Genomic DNA, 17,576 nt, shown 5'->3' with positions numbered 1-17,576 from the left:
ACTGTACCTTTGTAAGCTTGAGGAAAGGGATCGATAAAATTTATTGACATGACATTGCTTATGGTTCCTTACGGCGTCGTTGTAGTCATAGTTGGGACCTAGGGATCTAGACTCGTCCCAAACCGGATTTTTATTTTCAGACGAGTTCGTATAGTCTTATCGGCACTAAAAAGAATTTATTGCATAAGAAATAGTTCGGCGGTGAATAGCAAATTTTATACTTAATGTTGTTCTCGTTCTCGATGTTCTTCGATGAATAATGTAGAATTTGTTCGGATCAAATCGTAGGGGTGGTGGAATGTTATAAGTAGGGTAACTTAAAATAACGAATGAAACACAAAATTGGCCAGAAAAATATTTTTATTATTAAATACAGGCATGTTTATTCAACATTAATTGTGTCAGTAGATACTGCACCATTGGTCCTTTGCGAGTAGGTATTTTTACTAAAATTCCATAATAAAAAAATAAAATATAAAATTCCAGAATCGTTTCATTGGGAACTAACTCGCATAAGTACATGTACATGTCCGTCCTCGTGTGCAAGTTTCAGTAGCAAGTGTGGGTTGTTGTTTTTGCGGTTTTGCTGTATCGGTGAATTGTTCGGAATGTAGGCGGGTCGCACACGTCACAGCTTGCGTCGCTCGTACCTATTGTTTGCTGCCAGCGCGTGTTCCCACTATTGCTAGATCATCGGAAATTGTCACGTATACTTATTGTATGTAAAAGCCTAAGGCCTAAAGTAATTATTTGGTTAAATAAAATTGATGTATGTTTTTTGAAAACTTTTAAGAGATCATCAGGTGGTTGAAATGGTTGAAAATGGTTATAGTTGTTTCTATTACAAAGCTTATTGAAATTTTATTATTTTAAGGAAAAAACACAAAAATATGGATGTGTTGCTAACGTCATAAATGGGCGCGGCATTTTGCTACAAGTAGGTATTGTGGGGTTGAGGTTGCTAAATGTCCAAATCCTTATTTAATATTATTATTATATTAAATGTATGGATTTAAAATTATTATTATATTACGGTTGGATTTCAAATAATCTTGATTACGTATAAAAGTAATTTTATCTATCTTCCTGTTTTACAAAAGTTAAAAAGGGATTCTAATCGACGTAACTACAAAACCTTTGATACCTATAAGACGTTATGTCGAGCAAAATTCTTGTTGCTTTAAGTTGTGTAACTACGAGTATTATAACTTATTAAGTTTGGAAACGTGACAACCCTAGTACACTTCCCCAATTCGGCTGAATAGAATGCATCACGCTATACATTTAGGACTCATATCGGAGCCGCGCCTCCAATAACAAGATAACCACTTGAATTGTAAGCACGCATGTCTTAGTCATGCAGTGACGTCACTATGACAGGACATATCCTAGCTATCACTGAATCAATTGCTTATCGATTTGCATCATATTCCTTATACCTTATAATTATCTTGATCATTTATACATGCGATTCATTAAGACTGAAGAACTCCACTGTTTCCGTATACGCATGAGACATTCCACTATATTATAAAATAAAATGTTTGTATGGCGATTTATTTATTTAATAAAAAATGTTCACGCTAATCTATAAATATTCTGCTAAGCTGTGTAATAAAGCAATTTCACGCTTATTTAAAATGTACTTAGATGACATCAATTAGCCAATTTCAGTACTTCTTAGATATACATACAAAAAGTGACCCTGACAATTGACAAACACGAAATCATCTTTGTTTCTTCAAACAAAAACTGCCGGTATATTCTGGAACATCATTAAAATCGAAAAATAAATTCGGAGTGAAATAATTCGATTCCTTAAAGTTGGTAGAGTCGCACTTTCGAGTACGAGATGAGTTGAACTGCTGACAGCATTCTATAAAAAGAATCTGGTTTCTTTTTCTTTAAACACTTATCACATGTTTATTGTTACATATCCGAATCTTCATCCTTTCAGAGCATTCGAAATTGTAATATATTGGGATTCGAATTCATGTATGTATTTTTACAGAATAAACCACTCTGTGAATAGACATTGACACACACATACACCGTGCTATTTCGGAAACAGAGGTTTATTGTAGTATTGTATTATGACATCTATATAACGTCGTAACGTTTGTTCAATGTATTCTTCTACTGTGTAGAGTTAAGAAATAATTCGTCTCACTTCCAGAGCAGTCTTGAAAATTATGACACGTTTAAAGTTGAAAAACTGAATTAATGGAAAATGTATAACACGATGTTACAGTTTCAACTTTCTGTTCCGGGGTTTTAACATTGTTAGTTTCATTATTTGACACATTACGCACAAATTTGATTCATTATGAATATATTCTCATAATTCGCTGAGATTATGAGATTCATAACCGCTATAAGCTTATTATATGATAACTCATAACGCTCTTTACGTCCATTTCTGGGTACAAGTACTTCGAAGAATTATAGGGACTCGGAGAATCACTCTGCTATTTTACTTCCATGTAGATTTGTATTGAAAAGTATGGGCTAGGACGAAACCCGTTATAAATGTTTTATTCCGCCCCTAAGGCCTCTACCAATGCTTAACGACTGCTATTCCATTATTTCTACTCGGATAAACGGCTGAAAGTGCCATAAAGCACTCTTTAAACCATTTTTATTACTGATTATTTGCACATCAGAATACAAAGTCAGCCTTACATACTGGCACTATAAGGCATAGTGCTTGGACTCGAACCACAAAGTTCTACCACTTTTAAACCTATTCTTAAACAAAAGCTTATTATATATATTATTATACGTATATAACAAGACATAATAATACTATTTTCCTTAATTTTGTATCCATAAACGCTAGCTCTAGTAATTTATAACGTGCGTGAAGTCACGTGCGCCTGGCACCGTCGAGACGTGCCGTCGGTGGTGGACGCAAGTCCGTGGGCTGCCCCGCCCCTACACACCCAAACAGCGTCGCTGCGTCACAACGATCGATACGTCACGGGCAGGACCCCCATTATATTAGCTTAGGGGAGCCCGGTCCATTCCCTCAGATGTAAAGATGAGACGTTAGATTAATTATGGAAGCAATAACGAATGGCTCTTGGGTACGTAGGTGTTGGTATTGAAGATGTATCAAAATTATCTATTTGTAGCCTATTGTAGAATATTTGGAATTTGTAGAGAGCTAAACGTGCAAGTTGTAAAAACTATCAAGATCACTTGAAAAAATGTAGAGCAATTTTTTTTTCTAACAAGATAATATGCATAGGATCTTGTCGTTAAAATAGACATTATTTTTATTTTACAACTGTCAACCATACAGATCTAAGATTTCTACAGCATAATTAATCGAGATAAAAGTTTTTGCACAAAAGCCTTAATGATTTAGACGCTTAGTAAGTAGTAGAGCTGTGATTGGCATTGCTAACAGAATTTCTATTTTTTATCCGGAATTATTTCCCTACATTATGGTTATACTGGTTATTGTTAAATCAGTACTGAAAATGTGTCTTAAAATAAATGTGCGCGTGACATACCGCGTGTTTCACATTGTTGCCCAACAAATGTCACACCTACTGTATTCTAAGAATACGACTTGTCTTTGATCTCAAATAACCTTTGTGGAATCATCTTCTCTCCTTGTATTTACTACACACAAGTATGTATAACTAGCAGAACCCGCGGCTTCGCCCGCGTAAAACAATATTATATGACATACAAATAACTGTAATCGTAAATATGTACCTTTAACAATTTTAACGATAAAGAAGCATTAATATTTAATTAATAAAAGCTTTCTTTTTTCGTCACTGTGTATCTAAATTGGTCAATTTCTTCAGAAATATACACAAATTTTTTAAGTGGACTGTAATGAAACTTTCTTTAACATATAAGTTTCATGTAGGATACAATAATTATTATTTACATTATTCCATAGGAACCGTCCATGTTATATGGGGCCTTACATACAGCGGTTCTTTCCAGGGTGTCTGGCTGGGCGGTTAGAGCTCCCATTCTTGCCGCCCGCAACTCCAGAAGCCTTCCCCCTTTAGTCTCGTACGACTGGCAGGGGATACTGTAGCCCTGTTCTAGCCCAAAATTTTAATCCAAGGTCTATGTATCTACCACATCACCACCACTAATCCACGCATACCTACCATAACCATACCCCACGGCAGGACAAAATGTTGGCACGCAGTGTGTCCAAAGTAGTTGCGATGTACCTAATCAGTATACCAAAATGTAGGCTAAATTGAATACACTTACGCATTATCATATATGAAATTTGCACCCCTTCAACGTTGTCGTGTATTTGTCTGAATAGACGTTATCTGAAATTTCACGTTTCTAACTTCGAACCTAAAAGATTCCCGTATACATACATATAACACTTATTTTACCTCCTTAGTAGAATTTCAAAAACATTCCTATGTGGGTAGCGTGTGGCCCGCGACTTTCCCTTTTGGCCCGCGGGTCTGCGCGTTACTAATAATTGGCCAAGTGCAAGTCAAACCCGCGCCTGGAGGGTTCCGTACAACCAAAATTTTCATTTTTTAAATTTCTAGTATTTAATATTGCAGCAGACATTAAAGTACACACATTGTGAAAATTTGAACTGTCTACCTTTAACGGTTCAAAAGTTAGTTGGAAAAATATCGAATAGCAGTTTGTGTTGTATGGGGACCCCTTTTTGTTTTCAACTTTTTTTTTATTTTTATTTGTTGTTATAGCGGCCACCGTTATGCATCCTCTGTAAGAATTTCAAATGTCTATCTATTACAGTTCCAGAGATAGAGCCCTGTGACACATGGACAGACGGACAGACAGCGAAGTCTTAGTAATAGGGTTCCGTTTTTATCCTTTAGGTACGGAACCTTAAAAAACCGCTGTTCTGCACTTCAGCATGCGCAATACATTCCCATGTTAAAAATATATGTTACGTCGGCCCATGGAATTTCGTCCTACACTAAACTTCTCTGCTTTTTTCTTCTATGTTCTTTTTTAGACACGCCAAAGGAAGTGACTCCAATAACGGTTTTTAAAGAAACTTTCTTTACTAATAGTACCCTAATGGGGTTGATTGTTAAGTTGCTAAAAATGCTGAAACAGATGTGTAAACAGAAAGGCATAATGCATACACTCTTTTATAGCCGTCTTAAGGGTTGATCTAAACAAAACAGTGACTCAGATGCTTTATTGAGTCTAATGATAATTTTTCATAGTGGTTCCTTCCAAATAAACGGATTATAAAATTAAGTTCCAACCTCTATTTAACGACCTTAAGGGTTGATTTTCAAAAAATGGAAAAATAAGTGATATATTATTTACAACCAGAAAGCAAAATACCAATTTTCATAGACTTTGCTTCAAAATCTGCGGACTTCTAAACGAACCCTATTATACCCTCTTAAGGGTAGATTTTCCATAAATGGTGTTAAAAAAGTTCTATCATTTCCAACCAGAAAGCCAATTACCATTTTTTACAGTCCTTGCTTCCAAATTAACGGTTTTTAAAATAAAGTTCCATCCCCTATTAAACGTCCTTAAGTGTTAATTTTTCAAAAACGGTGAAATAGGTGTTCTATTATTTTCAATCAGAAAGCAGAATACTAAATTACATACAATTTGCTCTAAAATCTGCGAAATCCTAAACGGAGTTTCTACCCCTATTTTATCCTCCTAAGGGTAGATTTTCCATAAACGTTGTTAAAGAAGATCTATTATTCCGTACCAGAAAGCTAAATCCTATGTTTACAGTCCTTGTTTCCAAATAAACGGATTTTAAAATAAAATTCCATCCCCTATTAAACAACCTTAAGGGTTGATTTTCCAAAAACTGTCAAATAAGTGTCCTAGTATTTTGAATCAGAAAGCCAAATAACCATTTTAATAGACTGCTTAAAAAGCCGCGGACTTCTAAACGAAGTTTCCACCCCTATTTTACCTTCTAAAGGGTAGATTTTCCATAAACGGTGTTAAAGAAGCTCTATTATTTTGAACCAGAAAGCTAAATTCTATTTTTACAATCCTTGTTTCCAAATTAACGGATTTTAAAATAAATTTATATTCCCTATTAATCGAACTTAAGGGTTGATTTTCCAAAAACGGTAAAATAGGTGTTCTATTATTTTCAATCAGAAAGCTGAATACCAATTTTCGTAGACTTTGATTCAAAATCTGCGGACTTCGCAACAAACTTTCAACCCCTATTTAACCCACATTAGGGTTGATTTTCCAAAGACGGTAGAATTAAAGTTCCACTATATCTAACCAGTAAGGCAATCACTTTCGTAGTGCTGGCTTTCAAATTGGCAAATTTTAAAATAAGCTGTCAACCCTTATTTTATCAATTTGAGGGTTGATTTTCCAAAAATGATGAAACAGGTGTTTAATTATTTTCTATCGAAGACCCAAATACTGATTTTCATATAGTTTACATCAAAACTGGAGGACTTTCATACAAACTTACAACCCTTATTTATCCCACATAAGGGTTGATTTTCCAAAAACGGTAGAACTAAAGTTCTATTATATCTTACCAGTAGAGCAATGGCTATCTTTCATAGTGCTAGCTTTCAAATTGGCAAATTTTAAAATAAGCTATCAACCCTTATTTTACCAACTTAAGGGTTGATTTTCCAAAAATGGTGAAATAGGTATTTAATTATTTTTAATCGAAAACCCAAATATCGATTTTCATACAGTTTACATTAAAACTGGGGGAATTCCATATAAACTTACAACCCTTATTTTACCCACATAAGGGTTGATTTTCCAAAAACGGTAGAACTAAAGTTCTATTATATCTAACCAGTAAAGCAATGGCTAACTTTCATAGCGCTGGCTTCCAAAATGGAAAAATTAAAAAAAAGCTGTCAACCCCTATTTAACCACCTTTAGGGTTGATTTTGGAAAAACCCTTAGATTAGATTTTTATTACTTTAAATCAGAAAGCTAAATACCAATTTTCATCCAGTTTGCTTTAAAACTGACCGACTTTCGTACTAACTTTCAACCCCCATTTAACCCTCTTAACGGTGGAATATCAAAAAATCCGTTCTTAGTGCGCATCTACATTATAAAATGAAGCTATATTCCAAATTTCATGATTGTAGCTTCAGCAGTTTAGTCAAAACCTTGATTAATACGTTTTGAACGTGAGTATCTTTTCGCTTTTATATATATAGAAGATATGTATGTGCAATTATGAAAACGGTATTCTTACTTCCATATGACTTTCAAAGAATGGCCATAAATATTAATAATTATTAAAAACAATGATTCTGAATATTTAACAACCATTTATTAACTTGATTCGCCTATTGCACAAAAAACAATAGTTAAACTAAAGTTTTTAAAAAAACTGTCTTTAATAAAAGAAAATCGTGATTATATCTACATATTTAATTACCTACTTAAAGATATGTTAGAAATATATTCATTTAGTTTTAAAAAAATTGAATTTTATTAATCTTTATTTTAAAGGTACGAATTATTTAATGGCAACACTTAGCAATGAATTAAGGTATCATTCCTAATTCATATTACCATAAATGTAATTTTAACATGAACTCGGATTCTTCGGAGAAATAAGACATAAATATGTTCAAAACAACCTATGTTTATACAAGTAACATTGCAAAGAGTATCTTGTGCGATTTACTTACGAGTAAATATACAATTAATATTTACTCAATCAAGCTATTGGGATAAGATATTAGAGCGACGATGGATACGTACATTTCTTAATGTAATGATCATAGAAAAGTAAATAACCGTACCGGTAATGACGCACATTAACCAGAATAATGATAATTCGATGTTCGGCTCTAAAATATGTTTACAGATTTATAACATTATTTTTTAGCAAACAAACTATTATCTGCAACTTGAAATTTAATTACATGCATACACAGTAGAACTTGAAATGAGGAAATTGTATTATTATTTTAAAATGCAAGTGCTTGCTATCGAATACGAGTTATTTTTTTTAAAATAAAATCCTTCTAAATTTATGCATTTATTCCCTTGATTACGCCATAGTTTGACCGGTGATTCAGTCGGCGTATGTATTTTAGGCTATGCGCTGACTCGTGTACGCGCACTTTTACCATACATTCGTCTTTCACGCACACATACGTCACCGATTCAAAAATGTCAGTGGAATATTACTAGCACCAGGCGGGCACCGGTTCTCGAACGTTCTTTGAAGGAATGTATGCGCGTGCGCAAGTCGCTGCAACTCGCCGGCGTCTCTTCAAACCGCATCTGTAACCTTAAAAGCTTTACCAACGCATATTGCTAGGTTTTTGTCGAACGTAGCTGTGTATGACATAGAAGTGATTTATTTATAGTACGGTTTCTAATATTCATTTAATTTTGTAGAGTAGTAGAGTAGTAATGTAGAGTTAAGAGTAAGTCTATTTTGGATAATTACTTTTAGGTAAAAAGTAATCTGTGTTACTCTCTGTGTAGTCCTCTGTCCTTTGGTGATACCAAGTGCGAAGGGAAGTCTCGTCCAATTATTTTTCAATTTACTTATACAAAAACACACACATGTACACAAAAATATTGTAGATTTAAGTAACATAAAAATAAGGTGACAGCTCTATTTAATCTTTACTTATTGTTTCCATGTTTACGTCAATAGACAGACTTAATGTCAAGTAGCACTCTACTAGTGGAACACTGTGATAGTGTTAATTAACTTTTTTGAAAAATAATTAAATTGTGGCCAGCTCCTGCCAATCCCCCACTTTCTTCGAAAATGAAACAACGAACCTCAAAAATTGTTTATTTCATTTTCACAATTTTTTATGGATACATTTTCCTTACTTTGCCTTTGTTTTTACGAGCAAGTTACGAAAGAAAGTGATGAAAAGGTAAAGTATACTTGCGTTACCTACGTGAAATCTATGATTATGGAAAGTGCGTAGAGTTAAAATCTTTTATAGCACACTCTACATGCACTCGTCTGTATAATGAAGCAGGACGTCACAGTTTTGGTTACTTTCCGAGATGCTCAGATAACAGATTATTATAACAATATGCACATGCCGGTGTGTCACACGTCCGTCTGAAAGAGACTGTTATCTTATCATTTAATTCAGATAAGATGGCGATTAAAACTTTCCGTTAAATAATAATTTATGAGCAACATGGCAACCTAACTAACTAGGTGTTGAACACGAGTTGGTTTTCTAACATTTCGCAAAAGGGGAAAATTAATACGATACCGAATATTGTGCCAATCTATTACCTGAGTCGCTAGTGATTGTGATCGAACTATGGAAGATCTATTTCATGTTTTGATAAACTGTTTCGTTAGTACTGATTAGGCTATATTTCGCTGAGAGCAATAATGACGCAACTTCTTTTCAATATTTCGAAGCTTTGATTATTGATAGAAATGTTTTACATTTTTAATGTTTCTATTATTAAAACCATGATATTTGCATCCCAAAGCATGCATGTTTTAAGTTAATTATATTTTCTTTTAATTGCTAAGATAATCGCGCCTTAATTGATTTGTCTCAATTTCATCACCAACCACTTCATGAAATCAATCGTTTATACTGAAGGTTATATTAATGCATGCATTGCCTCAGTAAATTTCGGTGAATTCAAATGGCTTCATATTGACTAATTATATACTGAGACTTGACGAAAACATTCATGTGAAATAATCAATTTATTAATCAGCATGTACTATTGATGTGTGTTTTTCCGGGAAGTTATGTTTATGTTCATCTTATGAATGTCTTAACAAGACATAGTAACAACTTAACAAGACCTTATAGTAATAACATAACAGAAAAAGGCAGAATTTATCAATCAGTACATTAATTAAAACATGAGATGCAATTAAATACTACTTATATTAATGGATTTATTTCCACTATTTCATCTCTCTTGATTTTAAAATACAGCAAATATACAGGTGTAATATAGTGCTAATAATCCCTTGTTTGTCTTTACAAGAACAACAAGTTTAACGCTACTGTGACGCCAAAGAATAATCCACGGCGAATTATAAAATTGCCGTTTTCCAAGAATCTTTATGTGCCATTCTTTGCAGTGACGTCAAAAGTGCGTAAACAAGCGTAAGGGTCTAATTCATGCTTATTGAAATGTAGATGAGACAGTTATGCTGGCAGCTGGACTGGTGGCACTAGTTTGCGATATTGGACGTGTGGCAACGGCCGCCCTTGTGTCAGGTGCACTGTTGCGTAATGAAGAAGGTCGAACACCAAGTTCCTCAACACGTACCTACCCAAACGCGTTGATTACGTTAAAACGATTGTTTTAATTGAACGTACAACGATTTAATCGCGGGTTCAACGATAAGATAACCCAGCGAAATGTTTAAAGTTTAATCACATTTTACCAGTTTGCTCAACCGTTTCATTGTTATGCTTCTTAGCATCTTCACATTGAATGTTATCGCATCTACATTGTTTGTAAACAAAAGATCATGATCGGAATTGGTGTGTAGTCGCATTCGTGATAATAAAAAATGTTTACTAATACATTATATCAATTTGTTCGATGTCGAACGTTTATCATAGAGACATTTTGAAACCTATCATTAAAATAAATAATAGCTTTATTCTCGGGATCGTTAAGTTGTAACTTTAAACCTGATGTAAACTAGTTTAGTTCATTACGTGCATGTTACAGTCTTATTGAAATTAAGTCGAATGTAAATAACTACCTTTTACAAAGTAAGCTCTGTAAATTAGCTTTACAATGTGAAAATTAAACATGACATCACGTGCTACAAATATTTATTTTTAGAGTTACCTACGAGAAATAATTGAAGTATACAATATTAGGTTTCTTTATACCGTAAAACGTAATTTGTTTGTTTTTATCAATACTTGATTTTTTAAATACCTACTAAGGAAGTTTGTGAACTGACAGAATTAAAATTATGGATGCTACAATGCATATCACAGCCATGAGCGATGTAGCCACTTTTTATATGTACAAAAATATATCAAGAAGCCTATGCGTCTATTTATAATCTGGTTGCACTGGAATGACAAAAAAACTTCGTCTTCAGGGCATGTTTCTTAGGGCGCCAGTCGACGCTCGTCTGCTCGCTAAATAAGGATGTAAGAGCTAGAACGGCAAACGCGATGCTATTTCTGACTGTACTTGCCTATCGGGTTATTTTAAAACTTATATTACATCAGGGTCGTAATAGTTTGTCGGTTTTGAGGTGGTGGAACCCTTTGTGGTTTGACTCCGGAGGCAACGTCGCCACACCTTTCCTGCGTAATAAAAGTAGTTAATATTATTCCTCTTTATAAGGTATGTCTCCCTCCAACGGCGTTGTGAGGGAGACATTCTTGTCCCAAGCGTTCTAACTTATTCTTAGGAGTAATATCTGTAACGCATATGTCACTAACCTCAGATAGGAATCTAATCTTTGATTAGAGATATCCATGGACGGCAATAGCCACTCGGCTTAAATACTTTAACACTATCCCCCAAGCCGAACTGGAAGACGCAGATTTACTTATGTAAGTACCTAGAATAAAAAACCTTAAGGTGCCTAGAATAAAAAGGTGCCCGAGTCAACAAGGCTGCAATTACACATTGTTCAGCTCTCAAGCGATCAAAAGGAGAGATGTTTGCAAAAATTACTTCCTACTTGCAAGCTCCACTGTGAATTTTATGTGGCAACAGTTACTTATGCAATGCTATTGTGTTGATTCTTTTCGTAAAGCTTTGTTATGTCGTTGTAATAAAATAGATATTAGGGATGGCGATTCTTTCCGAAAAATATCGATTCGAATCGAAATGGAATAAATCGATTCACAAAATAATCGAGGCCCAAAGAATCGATTTTCCAAAAATCGATGTTCGATCTTTTCAGCTGTCACAGGGCGTAGATAGTTAAAAAAGGTCATCAGGACCTAACAAGCACTAAAATACGTATTCGTCAGCAAATAAATTTAACACATTTAACCAACTTCAACATTCTAGGATGAAAGATCCATTCACTGGAGATTCTTCAATTAAACGATCTCAGATCGCCATCCATAGTGTATTGTGTCAATTATTTTAGTAAAGCTTTGTTATGTAGTTGTAATAAAATAGATATCGCGAAGTAAGCTTTTGTGAGTTTGTCTGGCATTTTCGGTTTAGTTATGAAATTTAGTTTGCCGTTTTCTTTTACAAAGTAGGTTCTATTAAAGTAATACTTCATTATTTATAGCGATGCTTTGTTATTGGATTGATTTGGAGAAGAGTAGTAGTGTTTCTTTAAAATTAATTTCTTTGTTATTTGTATATTACCTGTGTACTTTTACATCTTATATTATTATAACAGCTTACGTTTATTTAAAAAAACGTTGGTGAAACAAAATTTAATGAAGTAAATGCAAATGGTATCTATAGCTTTTTCAAAGCCATATTATTACAGTAGAATGAATTTCGGTCTGCCGAGCTAGATGCAAAATTCGTGTAGGTGGCTATTATTTTTTCGTAGGCCTGTGTGTGTACACGTACAGGCTTTCAGATGTGGTAATGCAATATTATCATAGATGTGTGAATTTTACGTGCATTTGGTCAGCGTGAAGGCGTTAACCATGCAAATTCTGAGAATAGACGCGTGTCCAACAAAGTATTGATTTGACTGCGTTGCATATTCCTCGTCAAAATAGTTAAAGCAAAATTATGACCATAAATAATTATCTTTCCAAAGGGAAGGTTTTTATTCGTGATTTCGTTAAAGATACTCATTGGTATAGCGAAATGTGACACCACTTGTAAGCAATCGAAGGCTTCTATTAATCTTTTACTTGCGCACTAATTGTGATGGAAATAACCCGCAGTCGGCATGCAGATCCTTTATTTACGAATAATAAAGTAAAAGTTGTCAGTTCAGTTGAAATTATTAATGAACCGCGTTGATCGCTCGACTGGTGATGGCGCCATTGGTCGAATGCCGGTTAAGAATTTCTTACGCATATTAATGTATGGATTTATTTGTCGTACCTATGCCAGATGCCTTTTATTAATGAAAGTATTTTTTGTTTATATTTTTGTATTTCTTTTGTGGGGTTTGAAAAAAATAGGGATTTTTTACAAAAACCAACAATTCGATACAATTCGACACCATAAAGTTGGCTAGTAAATATTGTAAGTTTTGCAGATAATTTTATTGTTTACCTACATGAAACGATACCTACGTTACTTGTGACGTGTCGTATTTTATTGCGGCGCGGTGTCGCTATGCACCTCTCAGCGGCACCTTGTGGTGCGGCGCCGCGCCGCAGCGCGTTTATGTTTATCCCTAGGTGTTCAATAATAACTGGCAAATAAATATTTATTTCATTACGATCCTAAATTAAATTCATAGAAGCATCCAATTATTTATTTTTGCAATCTAAATATAGTTTAAAATTGGTGTATTGCATTTTATCGTTGCACCATCAATGTGGATTAACGTGTGCTCTAGAGATTTTTATCAGGACAAGTTAAGCAATCATTCGAATTGCACCAAGTTTCTACTGGAAAAGTACTAATAGAAGGAAAAGTATGCAGATAAACTTTCAATCATTGTCGGGTATCCTTAACATTTTCCTTTTATTAAATTCATAAATAGTTTAAAGTGTTCAAGTGATCACCACAATTAGAAATCATTATAAAAACAAAAAAATAAAAGTAATTAACTGAAGGGAAAATCAACTAAATAGAAATACTATAATAATGAAATTTATACAGGTATTAAAGTAGAAATTGCCTATGAGGCCCTTTTAAGTTTGCGCGAAAAGAAGTTGAGCATACCATGCACCTGAATCTCGCCGATTCATAATTCAGTGTAGTCTAGTCCAAAACGCCTTTGTCTCCCAGTAGAAATGTGATTACACGCGAAAATGTCGTAAACATAGTTAATTTTACGTTGGCCGTATATCCATGCAACACGTCCATGCACGCGTCCATGGAAATTTCCCATATGCCTTATGGAATACCAAATGTACCTACGTAGTTCGCGCCCATTATGGTTACACCTTGTTTTTGTTAGTTGAACAAATTTTATTTATCACTTAAGTACATAATTGAATCATTTTCGTGTAAATGGCCTTGTGGGTATTTTCAGTAAAGTACCATTGGCCAGACGGAGGATCTACACACTGACATGAAATGTACACTCTCAACATTCTGCAATACGTACAAACACACACAAACACGGTTATCAATGTGTGGAAGTGTAAATCGAGGCGCCTTGGGTGCTTAATTTACTCGTACAAGCTCACAGCTATGTGTAGGTGAGAGTACTACACGAGTGCATCTCTGAAATAATTATTAAAAATAATAAAGTTTGAATTCTGTTTTAAATACTCTTAGATTCTCAGCGTCATTTGCGTTGAAAATTCATAGATCCAGTGGAAATAGGAAATAGTTGTCTTAAGTATTTGGTGTATCATGCTAATCTATTCCATAGTTGTTTAACAGAGGTCTTCGGATGTTGATTCTCCATTTCGACCATCAGCAGCACTGATCCCAAGACATTGAATCTTACGATATGTATTCTTCAGCTTCAGACGAAGTTTACTTTTACTCCTATTAAGAAGATCCATTTTATTTTCTTAACCAATTTTGAGTGTCCACAAACTTTATGATCTTAATGTTATCAATGCAGTGTATACTTTCCATAAAAGCATTTGCATTAACTTTTACTGACCTTTCTCGAATTTGACCGATCATTGTGGCAGTTAAATCTTCATGGAATGTTTCCCGTTAAGTAGAATTCCACGTCCTCACGGAGCAGTACCCCTACCATGAGTTTTTAGGTGTCGACAAATATGACTGTTTTGGTATTTGTTTACGTATTGGCCCATACTATTTCCAAGTTCCGACACAATCCGCTAGGGGCGCTGATTGGAAATAGTATGGGCTAATACGTAAACAAATACCAAAACAGTCATATTCGTCGACACGTAAAAACTCATGGTAAGGGTACAGATTGCATTATCGATGAGGCGCCTGCACCGGCGCATGTCTGCCACTTGCGAACCTGACCGGTAACAAGGTCGCCGTTATTTTTAACCATAAAATAACGAAAGTAATGCGTAAAATAACAACGTTTACGAAAATACTTACATGCATTTTGGGACGTTTTCTTTTCACTCTCGAAACTTGATAAGGTTTTATAAGGTTAATGTGACTTGTTATGTGTATTTCTTATTACGGAATTTGGGGACGCACTCCCTGTGTTATATATTGTCTTAACCAACAATAGGCATTCACCTTAACTAAATTTATCAAGAAGAAATCCGGTTCCTCACCGCCATCTACGTTGCCACCTCATAGTCCCGAACGTGGATATCACTCTGGGCGCTAACATTGCCCCAGCAAGTCACCACTTGGGATAGTTAGTTTTAATTTAGGTTAGATTTAATCCAAAACATGTAATATTCTGTTTTGATTAAATACGTATATATAAGTAATTCGGTCTTTCTGTATTCTGGCTGCTGCATCCCGACGCATTATATAACTCCTGCTTCTTGATTTAGATAAACAAAGGATTTTTTTATATAAATAGTTGAAAATTACGTCTTATCTATACTAATATTATAAAGAAGAAAACTTTGTTTGTTCGTTTCGTTGTAATGAATAGGCTCAAAAACTACTGGACCGATTTTAAAAATTCTTTCACCATTCGAAAGCTACATTATCCACGAGTAACAAAGGCTATATTTTATATGAAATAAATTTAATAAATAGATTTTGAGGCGGTACAAAGTTTGCCGGATCAGCTAGTTAACAATAAACTATTAGGTATAAAACAATATCTATATGTTATATTACTTAACTAATGCTATAAGTTACAAACTCATCAGATCAGAGCAACGCTTACTCTCCTTGAAGAGTGATAATTACTCATCAACGTGACTTAGGCGAGTGTGTGATCTACAAAAGTTCTAAATATATACGCAACGAGATCAATCACCTCATGTGGATTAAAACACGCGCTCGCGCTTAGCTAAGAATTGGCTTATTACGAAACCTTTTTACTCAGTGGATGAATTTCTAGGAAAATAGGTTTATGTAGACTAAGAAAGGGTAAATTGACATTATGATTGCTGTAATATGTAATTTGTAAATTTTGACATTCATGATTGTAATAATTTGTATATATTGTATAATAGCTTAAAATTAGCGACTATAAAATTGTAATTTTGCATGCCTTAAAGTTTAAATAAGTGGAAGTCATATTCTTTATTATACCTAATTTGCTGTACCTTATTTAAGCAAATAAAGATTTATTATTATTATTATTATTAAAGAAAAAATTGCATTTGTATGAGGCTGATTCACAATGGTTAGATACTTTAATAACCACTATAAGTCCTTTTATAAATTCGGCTTTTCTATCAGGAATCCGAGGTTCGAAACCCAGACATGAGCTTCTGATTTTTCGAAGTTATTAGAAGTTAGGTATCACTTGCATCCAGGATGAAGGATAACATCAGGATGAAGGATAAAACAGTTGAAAAGTATGTGAAGTCTACCAATCCCCATTTGACCAGCGAAGAGGCTCTCACACTGAAAGGAGTTCCGTGACCAGCAGTGGATACAACTGGGTTGAGGGCGGCTGCACATGTGTCTATATAAAGGCTTCGCATCCTTCCAATGTAATCTTTTACAGCTATTGTGAAATTGGTAGTTTAATAAGTAGAAGGGAATGTTCAGTTTCCTATCACGATTATTCATAAGGCTAATTAACGTACCAAGTTTTCAAAGATCATTATCATGAACTCATTACTGTCTAATACGTGCGCTAGTGCGGCTTGTTAAACTTTAAGTATATTTGAAGTATATACTCGAAAGTAACATGCATTTGAGTTGTTGTTCGATTTGGAGAATAATGTTTCCTCAGGAATTTTTCACCATTACGGCTCAGCCAGACTTGATACGTTTAGTATCGGCGATTCGCATTTTGACGATTGTATCAATGCTGCAGCACGTTTTGGGAATTTTTGAAAGCGCTTTTTAGCGCCTACAATAGTTGTTGCATCGAGCATCCAAAAGTAGTTGCGATCTTACTTCCAAAAAGCAGATAAAAATCTAACACCGATTATAAAAACAGCTAGTCTACTCTTAAAGGAAGCAATACAATATATTCATGTTTTCAAAACGTCAAAATAAGCCTTAGAATAGTTTTAATTGTATTTTAATAATTTTGATTTAATTATCATGCCAATTGATGTAAATCAAATTCTTGTTATGTAAGACACAATAAAGTAATTATTTCTTTATTATTGTAAATTTCTCATGAAATACACATAAACCTTCCACTTAATTGTTTATCTCGCGATAGGTGGTTTAATTATTCTATAATCCTTTTAAAACATACAAACAAACGTATTGCGCAGCATTAGATGTGCTAATACAATAATTACTCAGATTCCTATTATCATGAATTACATCGCAATATCTAATAGGTGTTATTGCATGCATTATTTTCCACTTAAACATTTACGTTACCTGTTCCGTGTTGTTATACCAAAAAAAAACTTTTTGGTTGTAAGTAATATAGATTTTGGCACTCCTCTGACGAATGCCAAAGAGAAAGC

The 17,576-nt window shown here is 34.2% G+C and overlaps 1 protein-coding gene across 1 annotated transcript in view; it reads left to right on the top strand.

Annotated features, from left to right (window-relative positions):
• Positions 1-17,576, top strand: part of Roc2 (Regulator of cullins 2) — a 42,972-nt gene that overhangs the window by 19,749 nt on the left and 5,647 nt on the right. The window lies entirely within an intron of this gene.

The sequence above is a fragment of the Epargyreus clarus genome, unplaced genomic scaffold (assembly GCF_041222505.1).
Source record: "Epargyreus clarus isolate Ecla_fem2 unplaced genomic scaffold, WU_Ecla_fem_2.2 ptg000003l, whole genome shotgun sequence".
NCBI classification, from domain to species: domain Eukaryota; kingdom Metazoa; phylum Arthropoda; class Insecta; order Lepidoptera; family Hesperiidae; genus Epargyreus; species Epargyreus clarus.
Note: the sequence above shows the minus strand (reverse complement) of the source record. Positions and strands in the feature narration are given on the sequence as shown.